Here is a 26,467-nt window from a genome sequence, read left to right on the forward strand (position 1 = left end):
CAGGAGAGCCCTGAACCACAGGGGGGAAAGGAGCAGAACATGGGGCCACTGGACGGCCCCAAACTGGCAGCTCCTCTGGCGCAGCTGTGCCGCCCCAGCCCTGTCCTCCAGCGGGGCTGCTGCTGTACAGATGGAGGAGATCCTGCATGGAAGGCCTGGGGCGATAGAACCGCATGGAGGAGCTGCGGGCATGGGGCTCCCCAGTGGCCCCATTTCTGCTTCTTTCGCTGCTGCGGTTCTGAAGTCTTCAGCACAGCAGGAGGAGGACAGAGCCCCTGTCTCCAAGTAAGGGGGCTGGATCATGAAGAGGGGACAGGGAGAGTGGGGGGGGGCAGGCTGGGGGTGTGATGGGGAGGAGTCATGTGGCCCCAATTAACTGCTGTCCCCCTGTACTGGTAAGAAATTGATTCCACTTGCACCACCAGACCTTGCCCCTAGGTAACAGGGCCCAAGTACTGCTGCATCTTTTCTGTCTTAAATGCCAAGTTTATAATATATGGAGATATACCTATCTCAAAGTCTAGTCCCCTGCCTTCACTAGCAGGACAAAGTAGTGATTTTGCTCCAGATCCCTAAATGGCCCCCTCAAGGATTGAACTTATAACCCTGTGTTTAGCAGGTCAATGCTCAAACCACTGAGCTATCCCTCCCCCGGTTCAGCCTTAAGAGCCAGGTACCTCGGGGACAATTGGAAAATAGGTAGCTCCCTTTGTCTGATGATGGCATTTTGAGATCCTCTGACAGAAGAGACTATGGAAATGCAAAGTGCTTTGCACCCACCCTGCCACAGAAGAACTATTGTACTCATCTCCCTGTATCGCCAGGGAGACAGACTTGAATGCAGGGTCATCCCTTCTGCTGAAACAGCCTCCTTGCTTGTCTCCACCTCTTCATTTCCTTTCAGATTTCATGGGGGGGGGGGCCCAGAGCGCCGGGGGGAGGGCGGCGAGTCCCGCCACTCCCCCTCCAGGTGCCGCCCCAAGCGCAAGCTTGGTGGGCTGGTGCCGGCCCTGTGTGCTGCATCTCCTCATCCACAAACACAGACCGCTCTGAGACCTTCTTGTTGGTAAACACTGGCATGTACTTGATTTACAGTGCCTCAGTCCCTCGACCAATACATATCAGCGCTTCCACACCTTCTCCCACAGGATGGGGTTTGAAGTGTCTACTCCGAGAACTCTCCTTTTCAGGTTCCCCTAGCCTTCTCATTCATTCATTTCCCTCTCTCAAGCATTTCCTTCCAGTGCTCTTTTTAAACCACTTGCCTGTTAATGGGTTAATTACCTCTGTCACACGCCTGCAGCAAAACAGTATAGGGAAGGAAGTGATAACACTCGGTCTTAAAACTTTCTAATGCCCTCTCTCACCTCCTTTACTTGTACCACTCAAGTTTCTCTCTCCCTCTGCTATTATTTCTTATTCACTTCTGTAAAGTGCTTTGGGAATAACGAGTATGGAAAGTGCTATACAAGATAACGCTGGATTGATTGAGTTGTTGCAATTTACAGGGATAGAAAGGAGGTCAGGGTGGGTCTGTGTAACACTAAACCGCAGTTCTCTTCTAGTGTTTTTCATCAGTCGATCACAAAGCGCTTTCCAAAGGATGGCAGTGTTGTTAGGGCATAGGACAAGGGTAACTTACCCCTCGCACTCATAGTTCTCCTCCCAGGGCTGTACAGACATTAACTGATTAGTCCTGGCTCCTTTGTGAGGCCCAGAAGTATTTTTATCCCCATTTCACCAAAGAGGATGCTAGAATAGAGAGATTAAATGAAGCTGAGAGGCTGAGCAGGGCCTTGCCCAAGACCACAGGGGGGACAGTTACAGAGGTTCTGCTGGCCTCAGCTGTCGCATAAAAACATTTTGGTCGATGCTCTGCCTCAGGCTTGGCTGAACATTGAGTAATTAGCAGCGGTGAAGGCCAAACAGTAACAGTTCTGAGTGCATCTGTCAAGTCAGGGATCCTTCCCCAGAGCTTACCCTGAACAGTTCCCTGGCCGAGATCTAGCTGTATCAGAGGGCTGATGTGTCAAAAGGAATGCAGGCCTGGCTGCATCACCTCGCTCAGAAGCCCCAATCACTGGCCCCCTGTTGTTAGTGATGAGAAGTCAGCTGACCTGGCTACCTTGTTGGCGCTGCAGAGACATTAGTTGAGCTGACCGCCCTTGCTGGGAAGGAATGTTTCTAGCTGCCACTCTGTGCACAGCAATTACCGTAAGCATTATGTAAGGCTGAATTCTCCACCAGTGGCCTGAGCCCTACCCCATCCTTACACACAGCTCAGATTCTTATTCTGAAACCACTCCAGCAACAGTCAGATGCTTTAACAATAGTTACAATCAAACATCTGTATTTGATTAACAGAAAGCAGCAATCAGTGGGAACTATCTGGATTTAAATGTACAGTCCCTAAGAGACTGGTACACCCAATAACTCCCACTGATTCTAACAACTCTTTCAGATAAGCCGTTAGTAAGGCTTTTGATACGGTCTTGCATGACCTTCTCATAAACAATCTAGGGAAATACAACCTAGATGGAGCTACTATAAGGTGGGTGCATAACTGGTTGAAAAATAGTTCCCAGAGAGTAGTTATTATTAGTGGTTCACAGTCATGCTGGAAGGGCATAACAAGTGGGGTCTCACAGGGATCGGTTCTGTTCAATATCTTCATCAGTGATTTAGATAAGGGCATGCAGAGTACACTTATAAAGTTTGTCAAGGATACCAAGCTGGGAGGGGTTGCAAGTGCTTGGGAGGATAGGATTAAAATTCAAAATGATCTGGACAAACTGGAGAAATGGTCTGAAGTAAATAGGATGAAATTCAGTAAGGACAAATGCAAAGTACTCCATTTAGGAAGGAACAATCAGTTGCACACATACAAAATGGGAAATCACGGCCTAGCAGGTCAACAAGGACTTGTTATCTCAGTACAGTATCACCCTCCCCTCTTACAGGTGCGCTATAATTAGTCTGCTTAGGAAACAGAGGAGTCTGGGGCCATTGGGAAGAGATCAGTATTTGCAGCCAGGGCTACAAGGAACCCCAAGATGGGGTGTTTGCTGCTTCTCACTTGCTCAGGTTATTGGTACACCTTGCTGCCTGCAGCTGTATTTTTCTTCTGGCTCAGCTTGCAGAAAACAAACATCCCTGAAACCAAGACATCAAGCAATAACATCATATTAGAGGGAAAAGACATCAAGAGAGTAGAACAGTTCACCTACCTGGGCAGCACCATGCTAGCCAATTGAGACCTCACAAAAGAAGGGACATAAAGGATAGAAAGGGCAGTCACAGCACTCACTAAACTCAACCACCAACTGGAATGAGGAAATGAGGGCTCCCAGGAGAAATGTTAAGAAGACCCCTTAGCAGGGAGGGCAGAACAATTGATCTCAACCGCATAGAGCAGATGGAAGCAGCAGCTAGTGACAGAGAGGGAAGGAAGAGACTGTTTTCCTACACTGTGTGCCAACATTGGTGTGAGAAGCATGTAATCACCTTGCAGGGTGGATCCATTGGAGAGTCCCTCTTGGATCCACCCTGGAGAGAATCAATGAGCAGAGAAGAAAGTCCTGTTAGATTAGTTTGCCCCTATCAGCAACTCTCCCCACCATGTTGTTCCCCGTACTATGTTCCCTGTATTCTTTTCTCAGGCTTGCTTCAAGTCACTGCATGACTTTCAGTAACAAGACACTGGACTTTTGAATCTAGGACATATTCCTTATGGTAATACATAGGATCAGGCAAGATACAGAACATGTAGGGTAGTGCAAGGGGTGGGGAGTATAGGTGAAAAAAGGATGTAATTAAGGGGGGGAAATCAGACTGGTTATCACAATGTTTCTTTTTATTATTATTCATCTTTATTAATTTTTCCATACACCAAAATACCAGGTTTCTTATAATATGCAAAGTAAATAAAGAGGGTTAGGATAAAGGGAGGGGAGGGGAAGTGACATATCTATCTTCAGGGTCTACATTAATCATAAACCTCTAAGAAGTCAGCCCAAATTGCTTTAGATTTTTCAAGTATTCCCTTTCTGCAGAATGCCAGTAACTCATTAGCGGCGAGGTCAGCCATGTCACTCAGCCAGGCATCAATATTTGATAGGGATCGACTTTTCCGTTTTTGCAGGATTAATTTTTTAGCAATGAAAACTGCACATTGGAACCATGCTGCCTTGTTATCAGGTAACCTCCAGGTATCAGGAATATAGCCAAGAATGAAACTTAAGGAGAAGGGCTCCAACTTAGCATCCTATATTAAATTACTCCTTAGCCCACCTCACACCAGAAATTCTTGATACAAAATATATGGAGTTACCTTTCCAACAGCAGTCTGCATTTATGAGGCCCATTACCATTAGTCTATGTGGGGACCAGTATATTCAAAAAAGTGTCTTTTGGTGAATAAGCCAGAGTCTCAGGCTTGGTGTAGCGGGGTGGTCACCTGTTCCTGCCTGGAAAGGGTTAAAGCCAGCCCTGAGAGAGGGCTGAGGCTGTGAAGGAAAGACCTGGGCTGATTGGAGTATTAATTTTACCCCACAAACTGGGGATTAACAAACTTCATCTCCCCAGATCCACTTGGGCAATAATTAGTTCTATATTTGCCTTAAGGATGTCCCAAATATTTTGGGGAATCAGTATTCCTAAATATTTCATATAGGAGGATTGCCATTGAAAGTCCCAATTTGAGAAAAGGCCTTTGTGGGCATAGTTGATAATTCCTAAAATTACTGATTTACCCCAATTCATTTTATATCCTGAGAGGAGTCCAAACTTATTAACAGTGGTTAGAAGGGGAGGAATGGTAACCTCGGGCATAGATACAAATACAAGAGCATCATTCACATAGAGCAGCGTTTCTCAAACTGAGGTCTGTGGACACCTGGGGATCCATGAGGGTACTCCAGAGGGTCCACGGGCCCTGCTGATCAACATCTCCCGCTCCCTCAACTTCTCCCCCTCAGCACCTCCTGCACACCGGGTAACAGCTGTTCCCTGGCATGCAAGAGATGCTAGGAGGGAGAGGGATGGGGGGGATGGAGGCACTCAGGGGAGGGGACAGAAAGAATGGGCAAGAGGAGGGGCAGGGGGGGAGCGTGGGCAGGAAAAGGTGGGGCAGGGTGGGGCCTTGGGGGAAGGGGATGTTTCTACAACTAGATCAAACAGTAAAGGAGAAAGGGGGCAGCCCTTCCTAGTACCTCTATGTAATGGAAAGGGGGCAGACATAATATCCTTGGTGACTACCCTGGAAGCTGTGTTAGAATATAAAAGTTCAATCCAAGTATAGCAATGCACAGACTCACCCAGTGGTGCCTCCTGCTGGTTGTCCTCAGGAATTAGCTCTCCCAGCCTTGGAGCACCCTCTGTCAGCCAGTGGTCCGCTACCGCTGGGCCCCCATGTCCCTCTGCCTTGGTGCTGCCCCCTGGCAGTACCCCCACAGTTCTGGGTCTCCCCCTCTCAGGGGTACCCCCACCCACTAGCCCCACTTCACCTCTGTCTTGGTGACTGCCCAGTCTCCACCTAGCCCCCGTTCACTAGGGCAGACTGCAGTATAAGCCACTCATCATAGGCAAAGGGGGTTTTGGACCTGCTGCCTTTGCCTACCCATGGGCTGTCCCCTGCAACCCAGTACCTAACAGGCCTTAGCAGGCCTGCAGCTTTCCTAGGCCAGAGCTCTCCAGCTCCCTTGGCCTTTCCCCAGCCCTGCTCCACTCTAGGCACTTAGTTAAGCTCCCTGCAGCCAGGCCCTCCTCTCTCTGAACACAGAGAGAGACTGAGTCCTTGCTCCTGGCTCAAGCCTTTATAGGGCCAGCTGGGCCCTGATTGGGGCGTGGCCCAGCTGCGGCTGCTTCCTCCAATCAGCCCAGGTCTTTCCTTCACAGCCTCAGCCCTCTCTCAGGGCTGGCTTTAACCCTTTCCAGGCAGGAACAGGTGACCACCCCGCTACACCAAGCAATAAATTGTTTACCAACTCCAAATTTTGCTAATATATAAAAAAGATTGTCCCAGGCTGTGTGGTCAAAGGCCTTTTCAGCAGCTAAAGAAATGACAGCTACGGGTTATTTAGAATTTCTCAAAGAGGCAATAATAGCAATCTGTTGATGCAAATTCTCTGAGCCACATCTATTATGAAGTACGCCTACCTGATTTATGTGTAAAATGTGTGAGAACTTTGTCCATTCACATAGCAAGAGCTTTAGCTAAAATTTCCATGTTCTTTCCCAGGTTTAGGAATAATTGACATTACAGTTTCTCTCAAAGTCGGTGGGAAAGTTTGCTCATTCTTGGCCTCATTGAACATATGTAGTAACCTAGTGTGAAAGTCTCAGATAATTTTTTGTAAAATTCAATTGGGAACCCGTTGTGATGGGTTGGATCACAGAAACCCCCTTGGGAGCTGCCACCCGATGTGCAAAGACTACCCCTGCTTCTGTTTTCCCTGCCAGCTCAGGACTCCAGCACCCTGTCTTGCTGAGCCAGACACTCCCGTCTGGCTCCAGACACAGATCCAGGGTCTGAATCTCCTGTCCCAAAGCTGCAAGTTTACCTGAAAACAGCTCACAGAAGTGCGCTTGTCTTTAGCACTCAGATGCCCAACTCCCAATGGGGTCTAAACACAGATAAATCCGTTTTACCCTGCATAAAGCTTATGCAGGGCAAACTCATAAATTGTTCGCCCTCTATAACACTGATAGAGAGATATGCACAGTTGTTTGCTCCCTCAGGTATTAATACATACTCTGAGTAAATTACTAAATAAAAAGTGATTTTATTAAATACAGACAGTAGGATTTAAGTGGTTCAAAGTAGTAACAGACAGAACAAAGTAAGTCACCAAGCAAAATAAAATAAAATGCGCAAATCTATGTCTAATCAAACTAAGTACAGATAATCTCACCCTCAGAGATGCTTCAGTAAGTTTTTCTCAGACTGGACACCTTCCAGGCCTGGGCACAATTCTTTCCCCTGGTACAGCTCTTGTTGCAGCTCAGGTGATAGCTAGGGGATTCTTCATGATGGCTCCTCTCTCTCTCTGTTCTCTTCCACCCCTTTATATATCTTTTGCATAAGGCGGGAACCCTTTGTCCCTCTGGGTTTCCCCCCGCCCCCCCACACACTGGAAAAGCACCAGGTTAAAGATGGATTCCAGTTCAGGTGACATGATCACATGTCACTGCAAGACTTCATTGCCCACTTGCCAGCACACATATACAGGAAGACTCACAGGTAAACACAGCCATCTGCAGACAATGGTCCTTGTTAATGGGAGTCATCAAGATTCCAAACCATCATTAATGGCCTACACTTTACATAATTACAATAGGCCCTCAGAGTTATATTTTATATTTCTAGTTTTAGATACAAGAGTGGTACATTTCTACAAATCGGATGATCATCCTCAGTAGATTATAAGCTTTGTAATGATACCTTACAAGAGACCTTTTGCATGAAGCATATCCCAGTTACGTTATACTCACTTATTACCATATTTTTCTAAAACTATCCCAGTTACATTACATTCACTTATCATGTTTTTATAAAACCATATAGACTGCACAACGTCACACCCGTCTGCGCCAGGAGACTTTTTGACCTTCATTTCTTTTAGAGCCTGAATCAGTTCTGCGATTTCTAGTGGGGCATCGAAAAGTTCCTTCTGAGAGTCAGAGACTTGTGGAAGAAACAATCCAATCAAAAAGTTATCTTTACCAATTCCCTCTTCAGCTAAATAAATATTTATTAATATCTGACTGCAGGGGTGCTGGAACAGTTTTTATAGTCGGGGTGCTGAAAGCCATTGAACCAAACTGTAAACCTTGTATATAATGGAAACCACCCCCCAGGTCCAGCACCTATGTCTGACAGTGTAGTATGTAATTTATTGCTACTGTTGTGAATAGCAGCAATCTTATTTCTGTTAGCCTTTTGTTTAAGTCTGTATGCCAACAGCTTGCCAGCTCTCCCACCAGATTTCTAATAGTTTTGCTTCAAACAGAATAAAGCAAACTCAGCCTTTTGGGACAGAAATTTGTTGAGTTCATATCTTAGATTGCTGAGGGTTCTGCGTTTCTCTGGGGAGGGGGCAGAAGCAGAGTATGTCCAAGGCCTTAATTTCCTTTGCAAGGCTATCAATTCTATGGTCTCTTTTTAAAGGTGGCATAAGAGATGATACAGCCTCTGATGAAGGCTTTAAAGGCTTCCCAAAGTGCGGCAGCTGATGAAGCAGTGGGGGCATTTGTTTTAAAAAAAGAACTTCAAACTCCTGCTGGATGGAGTTAACAAATGATGCATCAAACAGCAGAGAGGTATTTAATCGCCACATTTTAGTTGGGGGTGCATACCCTGGGGGCCTAAAAGACATATGTATAGGCACATGGTCAGATATAACAGTACCAATGCCACAACTGGTGACAGAATTGATCAAGTCTTGTAACGATATAAGAAATACCTGTAGTTCAAATCTTAAATATGTTGAATGAGCTGTGGGGGAAAAAAACTGTAGTCCCTGGCTTTAGGATTACCCAGTCTCCACACATCCTGTAAACCTAAATCAGCCATGTATATGTGAAGTACCTGACAAATATTTGTGCTTTTATATGAAGGAGAAGATTTATAAAGGACAGGGTCTAGATTTCCATTAAGCTCTCTAGCTATAATAATAGGATGGTGGCCCATGTCATTAATACTCCTAAAAAAATTAGGAAAAAAAAATGGGATCATCTTGGTTTGGCCCACAGAGATTGGCAAAGATGATTATAGAATTGCCAATTTCAGCCTTGAGCACAGCAAATCTGCCCTCACTGTCAGACCCTGTGCTCAGAATACTAACATGCACCTTTTTATGTGTTAGTATAGCAACACCCCTCGCTTTCGAATTAAAGCAACTAGATATTGAAAGGCTTCTCCAATTGCTCTTCAGTTTACAAGCTTCAGGTTCTGTCAGATGTGTCTCCTGGAGCATGGCAATGTTAATAGTATCTTTTTAAAGCATTGAGTACTTTTTAATAAGGTTATTAAACCTTTATATTCCAAGAGACACATTTAAATTATCAGAGGCACCATTGTTAAAATGTACTGGATAACATGTAAAGTTGCTTTGTGAATAAATGAGACATTGCAAATTCTCCTGAGCAGCATATAGTTCTTGCATAATCGAAGCAGCGAATGTTATATAATCCAGGGGTAGGGTGTCGCTTCCCAGTACATATTCTACAGGAGTGGGAAGGAAATTCCCAGCATGGGAGGGTAACAAGGAGGGACAGAAAGAGGAATTAAATAAGTGAAAAAAACAAAACAGAAAAGACAGTGGCTCGAGAAATACATATTAGTAACTGTACTCCATTGGGGGAGAGGGGCTCCTCCTGGTCTGTGGGCGGCCAATTTGCCCCACTATGTCTCCGGGGGTCGCCTGACGTGCGGAATTAGTGGGGCGATGGGAGACGTGAGCTTGGGCCTGTGATCAGAGCCGAACAACAAACACAATTATGGAGCCAGAGCCCCTGGTCAGGGTGGGGCAGTAAAGAGTCTCGGGCTCAGGCCTGTAATCAGGCTGAGCAGCAAACAGTTGGGCCTCCTAGCTCTGGCGGAGGGCCGACAGGCGCAGGCTTCTTGCCTAAGAGACAGGGAGACTGCCCCCCATAGCTTGGGGTGGCGGGGGACGCAGGCCCACCACTCCACTGCATCCCGGCCCAGGGCCCTAGCAGTGGCAGAGCGGTCTGCCACTGGGTCAGTGGGGTCCTGACCGCAACACGCTGACTCGCTTGCTGTCAGCGTTGCAGCCAGACAGGGATCGGCTACTCCTGGGCCACTTCCCAACTCCCCCTCGGGGTGTACCTGGCTCTGGAGAGGGTCGTCCTGGTCATTGGGGAAGAAGGCCTCTGTCAGCACTTGCAGTTCCTCCGTGCTCGGGTTTGTAAATGGCCCTGGTGGTCCTGGCCAGTCCTCGGCTCCCTTGGGGTCTGCAGCAGCCTCCCAGCTCGGGAGCTGACAGGAGGGGTCTGGCTCCTCCGGCGGCTGCCTTCCAACTGAGTTCTCCGGCCCGCCTTTTGTATATCTGGTCCCGCCCACTAACTTCCAGTGGGAGGGTTGAGCGTGGTATGGCTCCGCCCACCAGGGTTCAATGAGGGGCTCCTCCCCTTCCCGGTCTGTGAGCGGCCAATCCACCCCACTACGGTAACATACAATCAAAAAGAAGAATCTGTTTAAAGTGTCCAAAATACACATTTGCCACCCAGAGGGGGCAGCTGGATCAGGTGAAATTTGAAGATGCTCACAGCTCCTGGGTCCCCAAACATCTCAACTATAGTAATCACCTATTACCAATAGAACCTTGATACATTAGCCCATAAGGAAGCACCATCTAATAAAGCAATTATTATATATAATTACTTATCAAATGATAGATTTTACACTGATGCTCCTTTTCAATGAGTTAAGGCAACGGGAAGTAAATTGATAATATCCCTTTAACCCCAACCATAGAGAAAAAAAAGAAAAGGAACTAAAATATCAATATCAACTAATGCCCATCAACTTGTTTGGAGCAGCCATATCAGATCTCAGCAAGCAATACATACATTTGATATGGTCGGATCATTCCATAGATGTCTCCTTTTGCAAGGGAGGAGTTTGCAGATTTTTGAGGTATTATTCTGCCTCAAGAAGGGAACTGAATGATACTATCTTCTCACCATTCTTAATAGGGCACGTGGCCGGGTATTTAATAAAATACCTCCAGTCCATCTTCCTGGCCAATTGTTTTTCTTAAGGAACCAGCCTGCTGAGATAGAGGTGGGCTGGCTTACCTTCCATCGCTAAACTTCCATGATTCGATTCACTGAAGGAGTTAAACCCTGATGAATCTAACCCAGGTGACTTGAAATAATCAGAACACTTGTCTACAAAGCTCCTGGTCTATGTGGCATGTCTTCTTTGAGCTGAGCCCCTCTCACCACTCACCCCCCGCCCCCAGTTGCCCAATTCCCTGAACAATTCCTGAGGTTGGACAGTATCCGTGGACAGATCTCACAGTAGTCACGCTTGCTTGGTCAGCACTGTGTTCTGGCTTGGCGTTCTGATGTCAGGTATCTGTCACAAACAGAATAAGGCAACTACCCTGCAAGATCAAGAAATTCAGTCTAGGGCATCTAGCCAAGGAGCGGTATGAAGCTGGTTTATCCCTCTGAAGTGCCAAGCGCAGAGAGAAGTATTGAACAAAACGTTGGGAAAGGCAATAATTTGTACCTATTTAGTGCTTAGGCACTATAGGGCTTCCCAAATGCTGGGATCATTTCAGCAAAAATCCCAGTGGCTTGAATGACATCAACAGGAACTACCAGCCGGGTCTACAGAGGGTGGGCAGTTAGAGCACAGCACATCCACTGTCACTGCAGCCTGTGGCTTGCCCCAGAGCAAAAGAACAAAGCTCAAGAGTAGAAGCAGCTGGGGCCCGTGGAGATCTGCCCTCAACAGCACTCCAGGCAGGCTCAGTGAGAAGTTCTCTGCCTTCCAGGAGTTTACCACAGACCAAACGGGGGCTTGGTTCTCCTTCAGAACCCAACTGACTCCCCTTTGAGTTAATTAACGTACCCAGTGAGTTTACAGATGGAGAAGCCTGCAGCTTCCTCAGAAGCATCCTGTGATGGGTTGGATCACAGAAACCCCCTGTGAGCTGCCACCTGATATGCCAAGACTACCTCTGCTCCTGTTTTCCCTGCCAGCTCAGGACTCTAGCACCCTGTCTTGCTGAGCCAGACACTCCCGTCTGCTCCAACAAAGACCCAGGGTCTGAATTACTTGCCCCAAAGCTGCAGGTTTACCCGAAAACAGCTCACAGAAGTGTGCTTGTCTTTAGCACTCAGATGCCCAACTCCCAGTGGGGTCTAAACCCAAATAAATCCGTTTTACCCTGTATAAAGCTTATGCAGGGTAAACTCATAAATTGTTCGCCCTCTATAACACTGATAGAGAGATATGCACAGCTGTTTGCTCCCCCAGGTATTAATACATACTTTGAGTTAATTAATAAGTAAAAAGTGATTTTATTAAATACAGAAAGTATGATTTAAGTGGTTCCAAGTAGTAACAGACAGAACAAAGTAAGTCACCAAGCAAAATAAAATAAAATGCGCAAATCTATGTCTAATCAAACTAAATACAGATAAGATCCTCACCAGTTCCAGAATGCTCCCTTTTACAGACTAATCTCCTTTTAGCCTGGGTCCAGCATTCACTCACACCCCCTGTAGTTACTGTCCTTTGTTCCGGTTTTCTTCAAGTATCCTGGGGGGTGGAGAGGCTCCTTCTTTAGCCAGCTGAAGACAAAATGGAGGGGTCTCCCAAGGGTTTAAATAGACTTTCTCTTGTGGGTGGAGACCCCCTCCTTATCCTGTGTAGAATCCAGTCACAAAATGGAGATTCGGAATCACATGGGCAAGTCACATGCCCATGCATGACTCAGGACTTGCAGGTAGCAGCCATTACCCACATGCTACCTTGAACATCCTCAGGTAGACGTCTTATGTGGATTGGAGTCTTCCAAGCTCTTTTGTCTGTTAAGTGCTTCCTGATTGAGTACTTAACTTGCACATTCCTTTCCCAAGCAGTGACCAAATGTTCTAACTAAGGCTACTTAGAAATCAAGCAATTATACAGCCAATGTTCATAACTTTGAACACACAAATGGTGCCTGCATACAACTAGGATGAACATAACCAGTAGATCATAACCTTTACACAGATATGTCACATGGCATATGTAGCAAAACCCTATTCCAGTTATATTATACATACATTTATGAGCACCCCTCCATAAAGCCTTCTGGGGCACACTGTCACACATCCACTACTGGTTGCCCTCAGAGGCAGGATTCTGAACTATGGGACTGATCTGGTATAACAATTCCTATCGACTGACGCACAGAGGTAGCAACTTTCCCCAGACCACCAACCAAATCAGCAACAAATGACAGCAGAGCCAAGGAATCTCTGCTGTAACCATTCAGCCACAGTCCCTCCCTATCCACATCAGACCAGGAGCAGTGCATCATTCTTACCTAATATCTAATATGTAGACACAAGTCTCCTACACTTAGATTCTGCCTCTTTCTAGCCTCTGCAGCTCTCCCACGTGCCTGTGCGTGCTTTATGTGTTTAGATTCTGCTCCCCAGCAGGTGAGCTGGATGTGAGAAATGTTGCCAGGTTACACTCCCTCTTTGTCTCCGAAGGATGCTGAACTGTTTGTTCATGTCTCTGCTACATCTTGGTAGAATTATGGCATCTTATGGTCTCCTTGGGTGTCTCCCAGCAGGACAGTCAATTGGAAATGATAGAGTTTAAATACTTCTGCCTTCCTTTCAGCCAGACATGACAAGTTGGTTTTTCCTCTTGTTTTACCTGACTGTATTTCACTAGAGTGGGGTAGCATGCTGGCCTATCAGAGTGTCAATGGATCTTGCATTTTGTGTAGGACATCTTGACTTTATTGGATTTGTATTGGGAATATTCCTCTACCTAGGAGACAGAGCTCCATTAGTGCAAAGCTCCGGCTCTCTGCCTCAGTTTCCCCTCTACCATGAGGATAACATTTGCATCCTTCATTACTATGTACGTTTCATATATACGGGCTCACGTCTAGTCTCACTGGAAGTTTTGCCAATGACTTCAATGGGTGCAAAATCAAGGCCTTTGTCTTAAACTTCTACCTACTGGTCACTTGTGGGTGCCATTCAGTTGTCTTACAAAAGCTACATCTATTTGCATTCCAACTAGGACCTACTCTTCCAGCCTGTCTATCACTTCTATTGAATGCTGTTACAAGTCCGTGGACAGAGTTACCACTACATACTGGGGCCTTTTGGAACTTCAGGACAACAGCCGACAAAGAACTCAGCTCCTTCTACTCCCAAACCAGAGAGTCCACCACTCTGGTTAAGGGAGCATTAGCTGCTAACAGTGCAGGGTTCATGACACACACTTGAGCAGTTCTGGTTCCATCCAGCAGCGGGCAGTGACCCACCCGCACAATTCTGATTTTTTTTCTAAGGGGTCTTGCAAGGACCAGTTAAAGTTTACAAAGCGTCTGGAAGATTACGAAAAGAGTTAAGGAATAGGATGATCACTTCAGAAAAGCCCTGGCTGCGGTGTGATCAGAGGAAATACTCCTGTTAATGCGGAAATTATCAAATGAGGTGGGCTCCAGAATAAAATGGGCTTATTAAATGCAAATGGGGAAGCATTTTAGAATAAAACGTTTCTCAAATTGATTTTAAATGAGATCATAGACTCTCTGTTACATGTTGGCTATTAATGCTTGTGCGTGGCTCCATTAACCCTCCACCACTATTGCCTGGGGATCCAAATGGATTAATTAGGAGGCTGGCCTCCTCAGTCACCCAAGGGTTTAATGCTGGCCGGTGCTGAGAGCGCTCCACACCAAGTAGAATCAGTCGGGACAGATGGCATTCAGCCCCTTTGCAGAATCAAGCCTGAGGTGCAGCTGTAATAAGAGCACACCTAAAGTGTGGCTAAAAATTCCCTATCTAAAGCTATATAATAGTCCTTTGGCTTCCTCAGCTGGTGAATTTTATATAAGCTTCTTTGGATTATAAAAGCCACGTAATATAGTCTTCCTAACAGCTAATTAACTGGCAGCATGTGGGTAAAAATGGTTCTGCACAGTTTTTAAGGATCCTGAGCTCTGAATGGCAATAGCTGCTTCCATTTACTAGTTCATAGACCCGTAGGACTGGAAGGGATCTCGAGAGGTTGTCTAGTCCAGGTTCCTGCACTCAGAGCAGGACTAAGTATTACCTAGACCATCCCTGACAGGTGTTTGTCTAACCTGCTCTTAAAAATCTCCAATGATATAGATTCCACAACCTCGCCAGGCAATTTATTCCCGTGCTTATCTTCCCTGGCAGGAAGTTTTTCCTAATGCTCAACCTAAACCTCCCTTGCTGCAATTTAAGCCCATTGCTTCTTCTCCTATCCTCAGAGGTTAAGGGGAAATTTTTTCTCCATCCTCCTTGTAACAACCTTTGATGTACTTGAAAACAGTTATCATGTCCCCTCTCAGTCTTCTCTTCTCCAGATTTAACAAACCCAGTTATTTCAATCTTCCCTCATAGGTCATGTTTTCTAGACCTTTAATCATTATTGTTGCTCTTCTCTGGACTTTCTCCAATTTGTCTATATCTTTCCTAAAATGTGGTGCCCAGAACTGGACACAATATTCCAGCTGAGGCCTAATCAGCATGGAGTAGAGTAGAATCACTTCTCGTGTCTTGCTTACAACATTCCTGCTAATGCATTCCGGAATGATGTTTGCTTCTTGTGCAACAATGGTACACTGTTGACACATATTTAGTTTGTGATCCACTATGACCCTCCAGATCCCTTTCCGCAATACTCCTTCCTAGGCCGTCATTTCCCATGTCAGTGGAACAATGCTTGACACAGGTTCAAGCCATTTTCTCAGCAATAATAAAGGGGAAACATAGTTCGCTACGTACCAGCTGGTGCTTCTGTCACTTGCAAACATACCCTCTAGTCAGTGCATCTGCTTGATTCTGCCAGATTGAAAGAGCCTACCAGAGAGAGGTAGGCTGGGAAAGCATCCTTTTGAAAGGGCAATCGTGCACTGGGGAGAACTAGCAGGTACCAAGAAGTTACCGGAGAAGTAGCTGCTTTGGTGATGTACCTATCATCACCCTAGTAGAGTGAATCTAAACACCCTCCACTTGGGGTGGTAGCTGCCAGCTTGAACAATGGATCTCCAGAGCTAAGCCATGACCTGCTGCAGCATGAGCTCAGAGCCACTGCTCCCTGGGAAGGGCTCATCTTCACAGTGGATCAGGCACAGCAGGAGAGCAGGAATACACACTCAGCAGTGGGTTGCAGTTGGTTCTGGGATGGGGGTGGAGCCTGTTACAGACAAGGGGGGTAGGATTTTCAGAAGTGCTCAGGGCCTGGCCGAAGCCTGCTCCCACTTCTGTCAATGGGAATTTTATGACTCTTGTTTAACATTTATATTATGGTTGCACCTGGAGGCCTCCACCAGGCCACGCCCCCATTGTGCCAGGGGCTGTACAGACATGATAAATGGCAATAGCTGCCCCAGGGAGCTTAGAATCCAGAACATAATTTGTGGATGAGAAAAACAAATGAGAGGGGCCTGGGTGGGGTGGGAAAGATGGGGTAAGAAAATAACAAGCTGAACCCAATTTTTAGCCAATCAGGAGTGCTCACATTTGGACATTTATAGACTCATAGACTCATAGACTTTAAGGTCAGAAGGGACCATTATGATCATCTGGTCTGACCCCCTGCATGCTGCAGGCCATAAAACCGTCCCCACCCCTTCCCTGGACTCTGCTGCCGAAGTCCCCAATCCTGTTATTAGTGACTTCAATCGGCAGAGACCCTCCTGCTAGAGATCCCTGCCCCATGCTGCGGAGGAAGGCGAAAAACCTCCAGAGGCTCAGCCAATCTGCCCTGGAGGAAAATTCCTTCCCGACCCCAAATATGGCGATCAGTAAGACCCCGAGCATATAGGCAAGAGTCTCCATCCTGACCCCTTTTAGCCATTATGCTATTTAACTACCATTGCTTGGTTTTCCTTGACTACTATGTTTTACCATTAAACCATTCCCTCCATAAACTTATCTAACTTAATCTTAAAACCAGACAGGTCCCTCGCCCCCACCGTTTCCCTCGGAAGGCCGTTCCAATATTTCACCCCTCTGACGGTCAGAAACCTTCGTCTAATTTCTAGCCTGAACTTCCCCACGGCAAGTTTATATCCATTCGTTCTCGTATCCACGTTAGTACTAAGCTGGAATAATTCTTCTCCCTCCCTTGTATTAATCCCTCTCATATATTTAAAGATAGCAATCATATCCCCTCTCAGCCTTCGCTTTGTCAGACTAAACAACCCAAGCTTCTCTAGTCTCCTTTCATACGACAGGTTTTCCATTCCTCTGATCATCCTAGTGGCCCTTCTCTGCACCCGTTCCAGTTTGAGTTCATCTTTTTTAAACATGGGAGACCAGAACTGCACACAGTACTCCAAATGAGGTCTCACCAGCGCCTTGTACAACGGAAGCAGGACCTCCTTATCCCTACTAGATATACCTCGCCTAATGCATCCCAAGACAGCATTGGCTTTTTTCACCGCCACGTCACATTGTCGACTCATAGTCATCCTGCGGTCTACAAGGACCCCTAGGTCCTTCTCCTCTTCCGTTACTTCTAACCAATGCGTCCCCATCTTGTAACTAAAATTGTTCTTAGTCATCCCCAAATGCATCACCTTACACTTTTCACTATTAAATTTCATCCTATTTCTGATACTCCAATTCACAAGCTCATTCAAGTCTCCCTGCAGAATATCCCTATCCTCTTCCGAATTTACAACGCCTCCCACCTTCGTATCATCCGCAAACTTTATCAGCCCACTCCTGCAATCGGTTCCGAGGTCAGTTATAAATAGATTAAATAAAATGGGTCCCAAAACCGAACCTTGAGGCACTCCACTAGTAACCTCCCTCCAACCTGACAGTTCACCCTTTAATACGACCCGCTGCATTCTCCCCATTAACCAATTCCTTATCCACCTCTGGATTTTCATATCGATCCCCATGTTTTTCAGTTTAACCAATAATTCCTCATGGGGTACAGTATCAAACGCTTTACTGAAATCCAGGTATATTAGGTCCACCGCATTTCCCTTATCTAATAAATCTGTTACTTTCTCAAAGAAGGAGATCAGATTCGTTTGGCACGATCTGCCCTTCGTAAAACCATGTTGTAATTTATCGCAATTGCCACTAACCTCCAGGTCCTCAACTAGTTTCTCTTTCAGAATTTTCTCTAACACCTTGCACACTACAGATGTTAAACTAACAGGCCCGTAGTTACCCGGATCACTCTTTTTCCCTTTCTTGAAAATAGGAACCACATTAGCTATTCTCCAGTCTAACGGGACCACCCCCGAGTTTACAGATTCATTAAATATTATCGCTAACGGGCCTATTTCCCGTGCCAATTCCTTCAATATTCTCGGATGAAGATCGTCCGGTCCTCCCGACTTAGCCCCATGAAGGTGTTCGAGTTTTGTTTCTACCTCGGATACGGTAATCCCCCATCCTGAACGCCCCTCTGTAGTGGTGCTAGTATCCCTAATCCCTTCGTTGGCCTCATTAAACACCGATGCAAAATATTCATTGAGATATTGCGCCATGCCTAGATTGTCTTTAATCTCCTCTCCGGCAATAGTCTTCAGCGGTCCCACTTCTTCTTTCTTTGCTTTCTTCCTATTTATGTGGCTGTAAAACCTCTTACTATTGCTTTTAATTCCCCTCGCTAGGTCCAACTCTACACGGCCTTTGGCCTTTCTCACTCTATCTCTACATTCTCTGACTTCACTTAGGTACATTTCCTTACTGATCCCTCCCCTCTTCCACTCTTTGTACGCTTTCTGTTTTTTCCTAATCGCCCCTTTGAGTCGGTCGCTCATTCAGCTCGGTCTAAATCTCTTGCTTAGTAATCTTTTTCCCTTTTTTGGAATACAGGCCTCCGACAGCTCATGCATCTTTAACTTAAAGTAATCCCAGGCTTCTTCTGCCTTTAAATCCATTAATACGTTTGCCCAATCCACTTCCCTTACCAGTCCCCTTAATTTGTTAAAATTGGCCTTTTTAAAATTATAAACCCTAGTCTTTGACTTAATTCTGTTACTCCTTCCATGTATTTTAAACCGAATTAGCTCATGATCACTGGAGCCCAAATTGTCCCCTACTACCACTTCCTCAACGAGGTCCTCACTACTTACCAGAATCAAATCTAAAATGGCCTCCCCCCTCGTCGGTTCAGCTACCACTTGATGGAGGAATTGATCAGCAAACACATCTAGGAACATCTGAGCCCTATTATTGCTACTAGCGTTTGTTCCCCAATCTATGTCCGGGAAGTTAAAGTCCCCCATAATTACACAGTTTCTATTAGTAATTACTTCTCTAAGCACATTAAATAGTTCCTTATCCATATCCTGGGTCGATCCCGGCGGTCTATAGCACACCCCAAGCAGTATCCCCGGAGAGGCTCTAGTAGTCCTATTACCCAGTGTGAGCATTGCCCAGACAGACTCTGTGTTGTCTAATCCATCAACTATTATTTCTTTACAGCTTATTTCACTATTGACATACATTGCCACCCCCCCACCTTTACCTTTGTTCCGGTCTTTCCTAAACAGCGCATACCCCTCCATACCTGCGTTCCAGTCGTGACTGCCATTCCACCACGTTTCTGTTATTCCTACGATATCTGGACATTTGCATGGGCACTGTCAGGATCACCCTTGGCCAAGGCTGAACACTTCTAAAAATCCCACCCCTGAATCTGAGACCTGGAGTTTGGGTTCAGGCCCATCTCAAGTGTTGGGTGCTGAGGTGACAGGCACCATCCTGCTTCCAGTGAAATCACTGGGGCCACAAAAGTCCTTAGGCACCCGGTAAGTGGCTAGACTCACTCAGGGCCTCAGCTTTGCAGTAAAGGTTCCCGCCTCCGAGCTTGCACGCTGAAGGCTGCTGCCTTCCTCTGGGTGCCCAGGCACCTCTCTCCCACCTAAGCCCTAGAGCAATCCACGAACCAATGGGAGGTCGGCGTTCAGAGGCCTAACTCGCATGTGAGGCTCCAGCCAATAGATGTGCTCAGAGGTTCCCTAACCCTACACAAAACAGCTGGGACGAGACACATAGAACCTTTAGCCCAGTGTTAAGGGTACTCCCTGGCCACGTAGGAGAGCCCTGGTTCTAGTGCCCCCTCTGCCTGATGAGGAGACGGGCGCTGCCACCTGGCCGGTGAGGGCCCTAACCAGGGGGCTATAGAGCCATTCTGGCTGAGGCAGGTGCTCAGGTCTTCACTATGCAGCAGCCATCCCAGCTCTTTGTTCTCCAGAGAGTTTGCAGACTTGGAACTAGCAGTGTCAGTACCCAGCAGCAAACCACCACCACTCTTCCCATTGGGTCCATCCTTAAGAGGCGGGGGGGCGTCAGAGCCTGATTTCTCGGGACTCAAGAGGTTTAAATGCTCCCCAGACTAGTTTCTGGGTGCTTGTTTGAACCCAAGTTTATGGGGTTTGCTCATCCCTAGCTAGACGGAAGAATGGAGACTTAGGGGGTTGGGGGAACCAAACAAACAGCTAGGTCAGCTGTCAAAGCTCCCACAAGCCAAAGGCCCATCAGGCTGATGGAGTTAAGGCAACAGTTCATACGGGAGCAACAGGACCGGCATCACACCAACCATGCTACCGCAACGGATCAGGTGCCCATCTGCAGCAGGGGGTGACCTTTCAGCGTGAGATTAACCACTTAGCTACCAAACCCGCTGGGCCGGTGTGTGGAGTAAAACTCCAGCTGTAACAGACCAGCCTGCCAGAGAGGCCATCTACACAGCTGAGTGGGGGAGACAATGGGTGACCTGAAGCCCTGCCAGGATCCCGCTGGCATTGAAACACTGGGAATGGTCTGGCTCGCTGGAAAGAGGCTGGTTTTCTTTTTTGCTGGTTGGATAGTTTGGCTGCACAACTCTAATCTCACAAATCCACCCCCCCAGCTACCCAACCCACTAGGCACCTATTTGGAAGAATTATTGGATTTGGAGTTTCTTACTGACCCATGATATTTTGGCAGCTATCGTACTCCTGCTTCGCCTCATAAACACACAGATAAAGGCTGCAGTGCAGCAGAATGGACAGTAGGTGGCGATTAGGCACCATCATGATCCCTTCATTCCAATTCCTGGATAACACCCCTTTGTGTCCCTCAGCCAATGATCTCCAGCTACTTTCCCAACATTAATTCAACCCTCTGAGTTATGTCTTCATACCCCTTGTATAAGTGGAGAAGCCACACAACACCTGAGTTCATCCAAAGTCTCACAGGTAGAACTAGAACCCAAGAGTTTGTTCTCCCAGTCCCTGTTCCAGGCCAGTCTTCTCTGGTCTGAGCACATGTGTGCAGCCATATCCTCTGAATGATCAATCCCTCTTCCTGTGTTTCTAAAGAAAGACAGAAAAGGACACTGCACTATAGGAGAGGGCTTCCCATGCAGAGAGGGGCAGTACTTAGTTGGTAGCACAGAGGGGATACTACGCGCCTGCTGCCATATGGATTTCAGTCACTATGCCCTATAATAGGATTTCCTCAACTAGATTCATTTAACGGTCTGGATGGAGACCCCAGCTTCTCCATGCAGAGGGGCACTTTCTCTCTCACTCTCCCCCTCCCCTTAGGGCAGTGGGTCCAAAGGGTTAACCAAGGGTCCTGTCCTGATCCAGCAAATCTATCTCTTCTCTCCCCACACCCTCCCTCTTGGAGAATTGGGGCAAGAAAGGGTGACCAGCAGCTCAGCACTGTCCAGCATGGCACGGTCAACCCCCCCACCCAGGGATGACCTCAGCCAGCTACACCAAGGTAATGATTACAGTGCCCGCCCTGGGGCTGGAGATTGAGCCAGCTAACTCAATGTAAAGACTCACCTCTTTTTGCAGTGAGGACAGCGCCTTAGCAAAGAAGGGTCACAAGCGTTCGGCCTTGTCTGCTCTGAAATCCTACGCCAGCAGAGCTATGTTGTCTAGAGGAGTGGGGGTTTGTAACCAACGTAGCTCTGCCGGGGATAAGCCCTAGAGGAGGTGCAGTCATACCAGCATGAAAGTACTTTTGCTGGGATATCTTAGGTCTCTGGGGAACTGATGTATATTATGCTGGCAGAAGCACTGCTATGCCGGGGTCAGCTGGGTCTCCACTAGGAGATTTTGCTGGTATAGCTACGCTGGTATGGCTCTGCCAGCAAGACTAGTCTAGTGGAGACAAGGCCTTGGAAAGAGTGCTTTCCTGGGCGATGCTCTGCCTTGCTACAGCATAGGGAGCTCAGGTATAGGGGGACTCTAGCAGGGCCAACTGCCTCCTGAGTGTCCCCTCATGGCCAGTGGTGGCTCACTGGCACTCTGCCTCAGTTTCCCCACTGGGGTAACCCAAGGATCCTATGCCAGGCTCTCTTGCTTGAATAATACCCCTCCTGGGGACAGTTTATTACAAAACATAATGCAAATAGTCTGTAACAAAAGTCCCAAAATGTAGCCCCTATCACCCCCAGTGCCTGTAGTCCTTAAAACCCTGTTCTTCCCTGCAGGAACATACACACCCCTCCGCCTCTGTGCTGGGCATGCATAGTCCCCTACCCCAGTGTCTTCCACCACACCTAGGCTCCTCTGTCCCTCTCCCAGGACAGCTAGAGCGCTACCCCACTCTACCCAGCAGGAACCCCCACAGCCTCTCTGCTGGGAGATCATCTTTACCAGGGGAGCACCCCTCATTCCCCTTGGCCCTCTCACCCTCCCCCTGGTCCAGCTGTCTAATGTGGAGCAGGTAAGTTCCCCTGCTGCTCCCTTTGCCTTCAGCCTTTCCCAGGAACCATCTCTCATCTCCTGCCAGGCAGCCCTCGCTGCCCAGGTCTCCCTTCCCTCTAGGGCCCATCTGCCCTCTGTCCAGCCCAAGTGGAGTGAACTGAAAAGACACAGGGGCACCAGCCCTCCTGATTCAGCCTCCTGGCTCTGGCAGGGGTTGGAAGCATGGCGGAGGTGACCAAACGACCAGCCAGGCCAAAGCGATGCTGCGCCTGTTTGAAGAGTGAACCACCCCCAGCAGTTCGGAACCAGGAAGAACCGCGCTTGTTCTCCTGATCCAGCCCAGGTGCTGTCAAAGCGATGCCCAAGATGGCGACCGCCAAGCCCTGGCCCTGATTATACCTTGAATCCAACTCCTCTCCCTGGACTGGATGTCTGTATTCAACCTGCTCCGCCCATCCCGCAGTCTTTTCAAAGCGCCAGTATGTTCTTGTGAGACGATGGCCTTCTCTTCTCAGCATGTGTCCTCCCTGCATCCTCAGTCCACAGCTGGCAGTAGAAGCAGGAACAGCCATCTAGCATATAGGAGTGAGTGTCGTCAACAGTGATCTTTCTTGCCACTCATCGGAAAGACAGAGGCAAAGACTGTGGCTCAGTGGCCTGTGAAAAGGATGCAGCGAGAGCCATGTGAAGGGTTGCAACAAAACCAGGTGGATCTGCACTGATCTCCGGTTCAGTTACAAATCCTAAACTCACCACGTGACAATTGAGGACGTCATGTCACTGTTCGGTGCCTCAGTTTCCCCGGAGGTTAAATGAGGATCACGATACCTGGCAGGACATTATGAGCATAAGGAAGTGCTCATAAAACCATGGGCGGATTATAAATGTCAAGCATTATTACATAAGCAGAGGGGCTACCGGTTTATCCAGACTCAACCAAGCACAAGCAGGAAAAATACAAATAGTGCAGGTACGTTGTAGCCATTAGATGATGGTGAATGAAATAACAGAGGTGTGTCGGAGGGAGCCTTACATTGGTTACTTTCTGACATGTTGCTGCTGGTTGCCTAGTTACACCACCAGTAACTAATCCCTGACACTTCTCTTGTAGATTTTATCTCAGAAGTTATCAAAGATTTATCCATGCATTAGATTACATGGGCATATAATCATGCACATAAAAGCAGTTGTTCCACTGCATGCAGAGGGGAAGGATTGGATAAGCAGGAGACCCAAACTCAGTTCCTGAATGTGTCAGACTCTGTGTGACTTTAATCTCTCTGGCCCAGGTCCCCAAAGGTATTGAGGTGGCTAAATCCCATTGTAATTAATTGAGTTAGGCACCTGAACACCTTTGAGGATCTGGGTCCCTATGCCTTAGCTCCACATCCATCAAATGGGGCTAATACTTACCTTCTCCCACCCTTTGTCTTGTCTAGTTAGACAGTCAGCTCTTGGAGAGGCAGTTGTTAGGGCACTGAACTGGGGGGCCGGACACCTGGGGTCTACCTCCAGCTGGGCTCCTGAGGTGCTGTATGACCTTAGACAAGTCACTTCCTCGCTCGGGCCCTGAGTTCCCCATCTGTAACATGGGGTTCTGGCACTTCCTTGGGCTGCCTGGTCTATTGAAAGCGTAAGCTCTTCAGGGCAGGCACTGTCTCTCATTGTGTTTGCACAGCTCCTAGCACAGCAGGGCCCCATTCTCCCTTGGGGCACTGTTGTAGTAGAACAATACCAGCACTGACACAGCACTTCTCATCTTTTCTTTAGGTCTCACAGCGCTTTGCCTAGGAGATCGGTTTCGTCAACGGCCCTTTTGCAGATGGGAAAACAGAGGCACAGAGAAGGAGATGACTTGCCCAAGGTGACCCGGCAGGGCAGTGTCAGAGCAGGGGATGGAATGAGGTCTTCCAAGTCCCAGTCCCTAGCCACTAGGATGTACTGCCTAAATAATAACCACACCCAGACGAAATGCAGCTCTCAAGGCAGGCGGGGGGGGGAAGGGGGGGAGGGAGGGAAGGAGGGTTGCAGCAGTTTGAACAGCTCCCAGTATCTCTGTAGCCTGGAAATCAAGACTAACTCATCAGGCTGAAATTACAGGGCTTTCTTCTCTGGGCAGAAAGTCACTCCTCGCGTTGGAATGTGATCGGTGCACGAGGATCAAGGCCCTTCCCTGCTCTTGTGAAAAGGGCAATGGGATCCTGACACCCAGTCAGGACTTTTGGTCTCTGTTTCACGTCAGAGACTTGGCATCCCGAGCAAAGCGGTGTTCCCTCCTATCATGTTTGGGCCCGGGTTCAGCGCTGACACAGCGGGAGGGAAGCCACCTTCTGAATCACCCATACCAATTCCTAGGCGCTCCTTGGAGATTTCCTAACCAAATCCCAAGCCAGCCGAACCCTGCTTGGCTGGGGAGAGCTGCTAGGAGGCTAACACAAAGGGCTGGGGCTGCATATGTAGAGGCTATTTTCAGTTGTTCATAACTCCCCACCTACAAATTACCTCCTGGGCTGAAATGGCTCATCCCTGAGCTTGGCTATTAGTATATTTGTGGGAGGGGAGGGGTATAAGTGCTAAGAATTAAATCACCCTCCATATCATCCTACGGATATTAATTTAATTAGGAATATGAATACTTAGCCCTTACATAGCCTCTTCTCTCATTAAGGTGTGGTACAAACATTACCTCGTGAACCTCCCAACATCTCTCTGAGGATAAATGGATAAGTATGAACTCCACTTCACAAATGGGGAAACTGAGGCACGGAGCTGTGACATGATTTGCTGAAGGCCGCAGAGTCTCCAACACAACCATCATCTAAAACCCTGGCGCTTGTGCGACCCAGTCCTGTGCTCAGGCTTCTAGCCTGGGACTGCAATTCAAAACAAGCTCTTCTAAAAGCGTGGGCTGTGAAGCCTGGCCTAGCAGAACCCAAAGGCGCTCTGAGCTCCTGCGCTGGGAGGGCTGGGCAGACAGCTTGCTCACGCCCTTTGAGAAGGCAGCATGTCCTATCCCTGAGCTGTTGCTGCCCATCAGTGTAGGGAGTGGTGTTGAAGGGCTGCAGTTGAGGCCTGTGGCCAGCGAGAAAGATGAACTAGCACTTAGGGCAGTGGACTGGGGTGTGGGTTTAAGTCCTGCCTCTGCCACAGCCTCCCTGTGTGACATTGAGCAAGTCACCTAGGGCAAGATGATCAAAGGTATTTAGGTGCATCTAGGGTGACCGTAAGTCCCATGTTAGCTAGGACAGTCCCTTTTTTAAGCCCTGTCCCGGCCGTCCTGACTTTTCTGGCAAAACTGGGCCTTTGTCCTGTTTGCTCTTGCCAACTGACCATCAGTTCACAAGAACTAACTGGACAAGTGCACAGTTTTGCCAAAAAAAAGTGGGGTGCGACCCCTATCAGGAATGTGCAGGGGGGTGGGGACGAGCAGCAATGCCAGCCTCACGTGGGAGGGAGGGCATGGGAAAGCGGCTGCACTATTGGTGGGCGGGCGGCAGGGGGGGCCTCGGGACGGCCCCACAAAGGGGGGCTTGGACCAGCCCTGTGGGAGGAGTGGGAACTCGGGCAGGCCCCACGCAGGCAGGAGGCAGGAGCCAGCCACACGGGGGAAGGAATCAGCGAATCAGGGGGAAGCTCTCCAATGGATGGCGGTATATATGCTACCTTCTCCCTCAAAACAGGGAGAAGAAAACCAGGAGGATGAACTCCTGCTAGGAAAGGCAGGACTGGCAGCTCCGTGAAGGACAGTCTGAGGCTGAATAAGAACTGTGCGTGCAGCAGAAGAGCCGGAGACATCTACGAACTTATGTAAACAACGAGGAGTCTGGTGGCACCTTAAAGACTAACAGATTTATTTGGGCTTAAGCTTTTGTGGGTAAAAAAACCACTTCTTCAGATGCTGTAATGGGTGTTATTTTGGGGACACTGAACTATTTTGAACTGTGTTTGGCTATTAACCCAGTCCCCTGGGGGAACAGAGTTGGGGTGCTGCACAGACACTCCTGGTCACAAGGGGGTGCTCAGTAAATGACAGCCTTGAAATACCC

The 26,467-nt window shown here is 47.8% G+C and overlaps 1 long non-coding RNA gene across 1 annotated transcript; it reads left to right on the forward strand.

The window, feature by feature from the left end:
- The first annotated feature begins 8 nt into the window (after window positions 1-8).
- Window positions 9-25,729, forward strand: LOC122174222 (uncharacterized). The gene is made up of 3 exons (XR_006175738.2): window positions 9-285; window positions 24,192-24,285; window positions 25,090-25,729. It is a non-coding gene; the product is annotated as an uncharacterized LOC122174222 (long non-coding RNA).
- The last annotated feature ends 738 nt before the right edge of the window (window positions 25,730-26,467 follow it).

Source organism: Chrysemys picta, chromosome 5, assembly GCF_011386835.1.
Source record: "Chrysemys picta bellii isolate R12L10 chromosome 5, ASM1138683v2, whole genome shotgun sequence".
NCBI classification, from domain to species: Eukaryota; Metazoa; Chordata; order Testudines; family Emydidae; genus Chrysemys; species Chrysemys picta.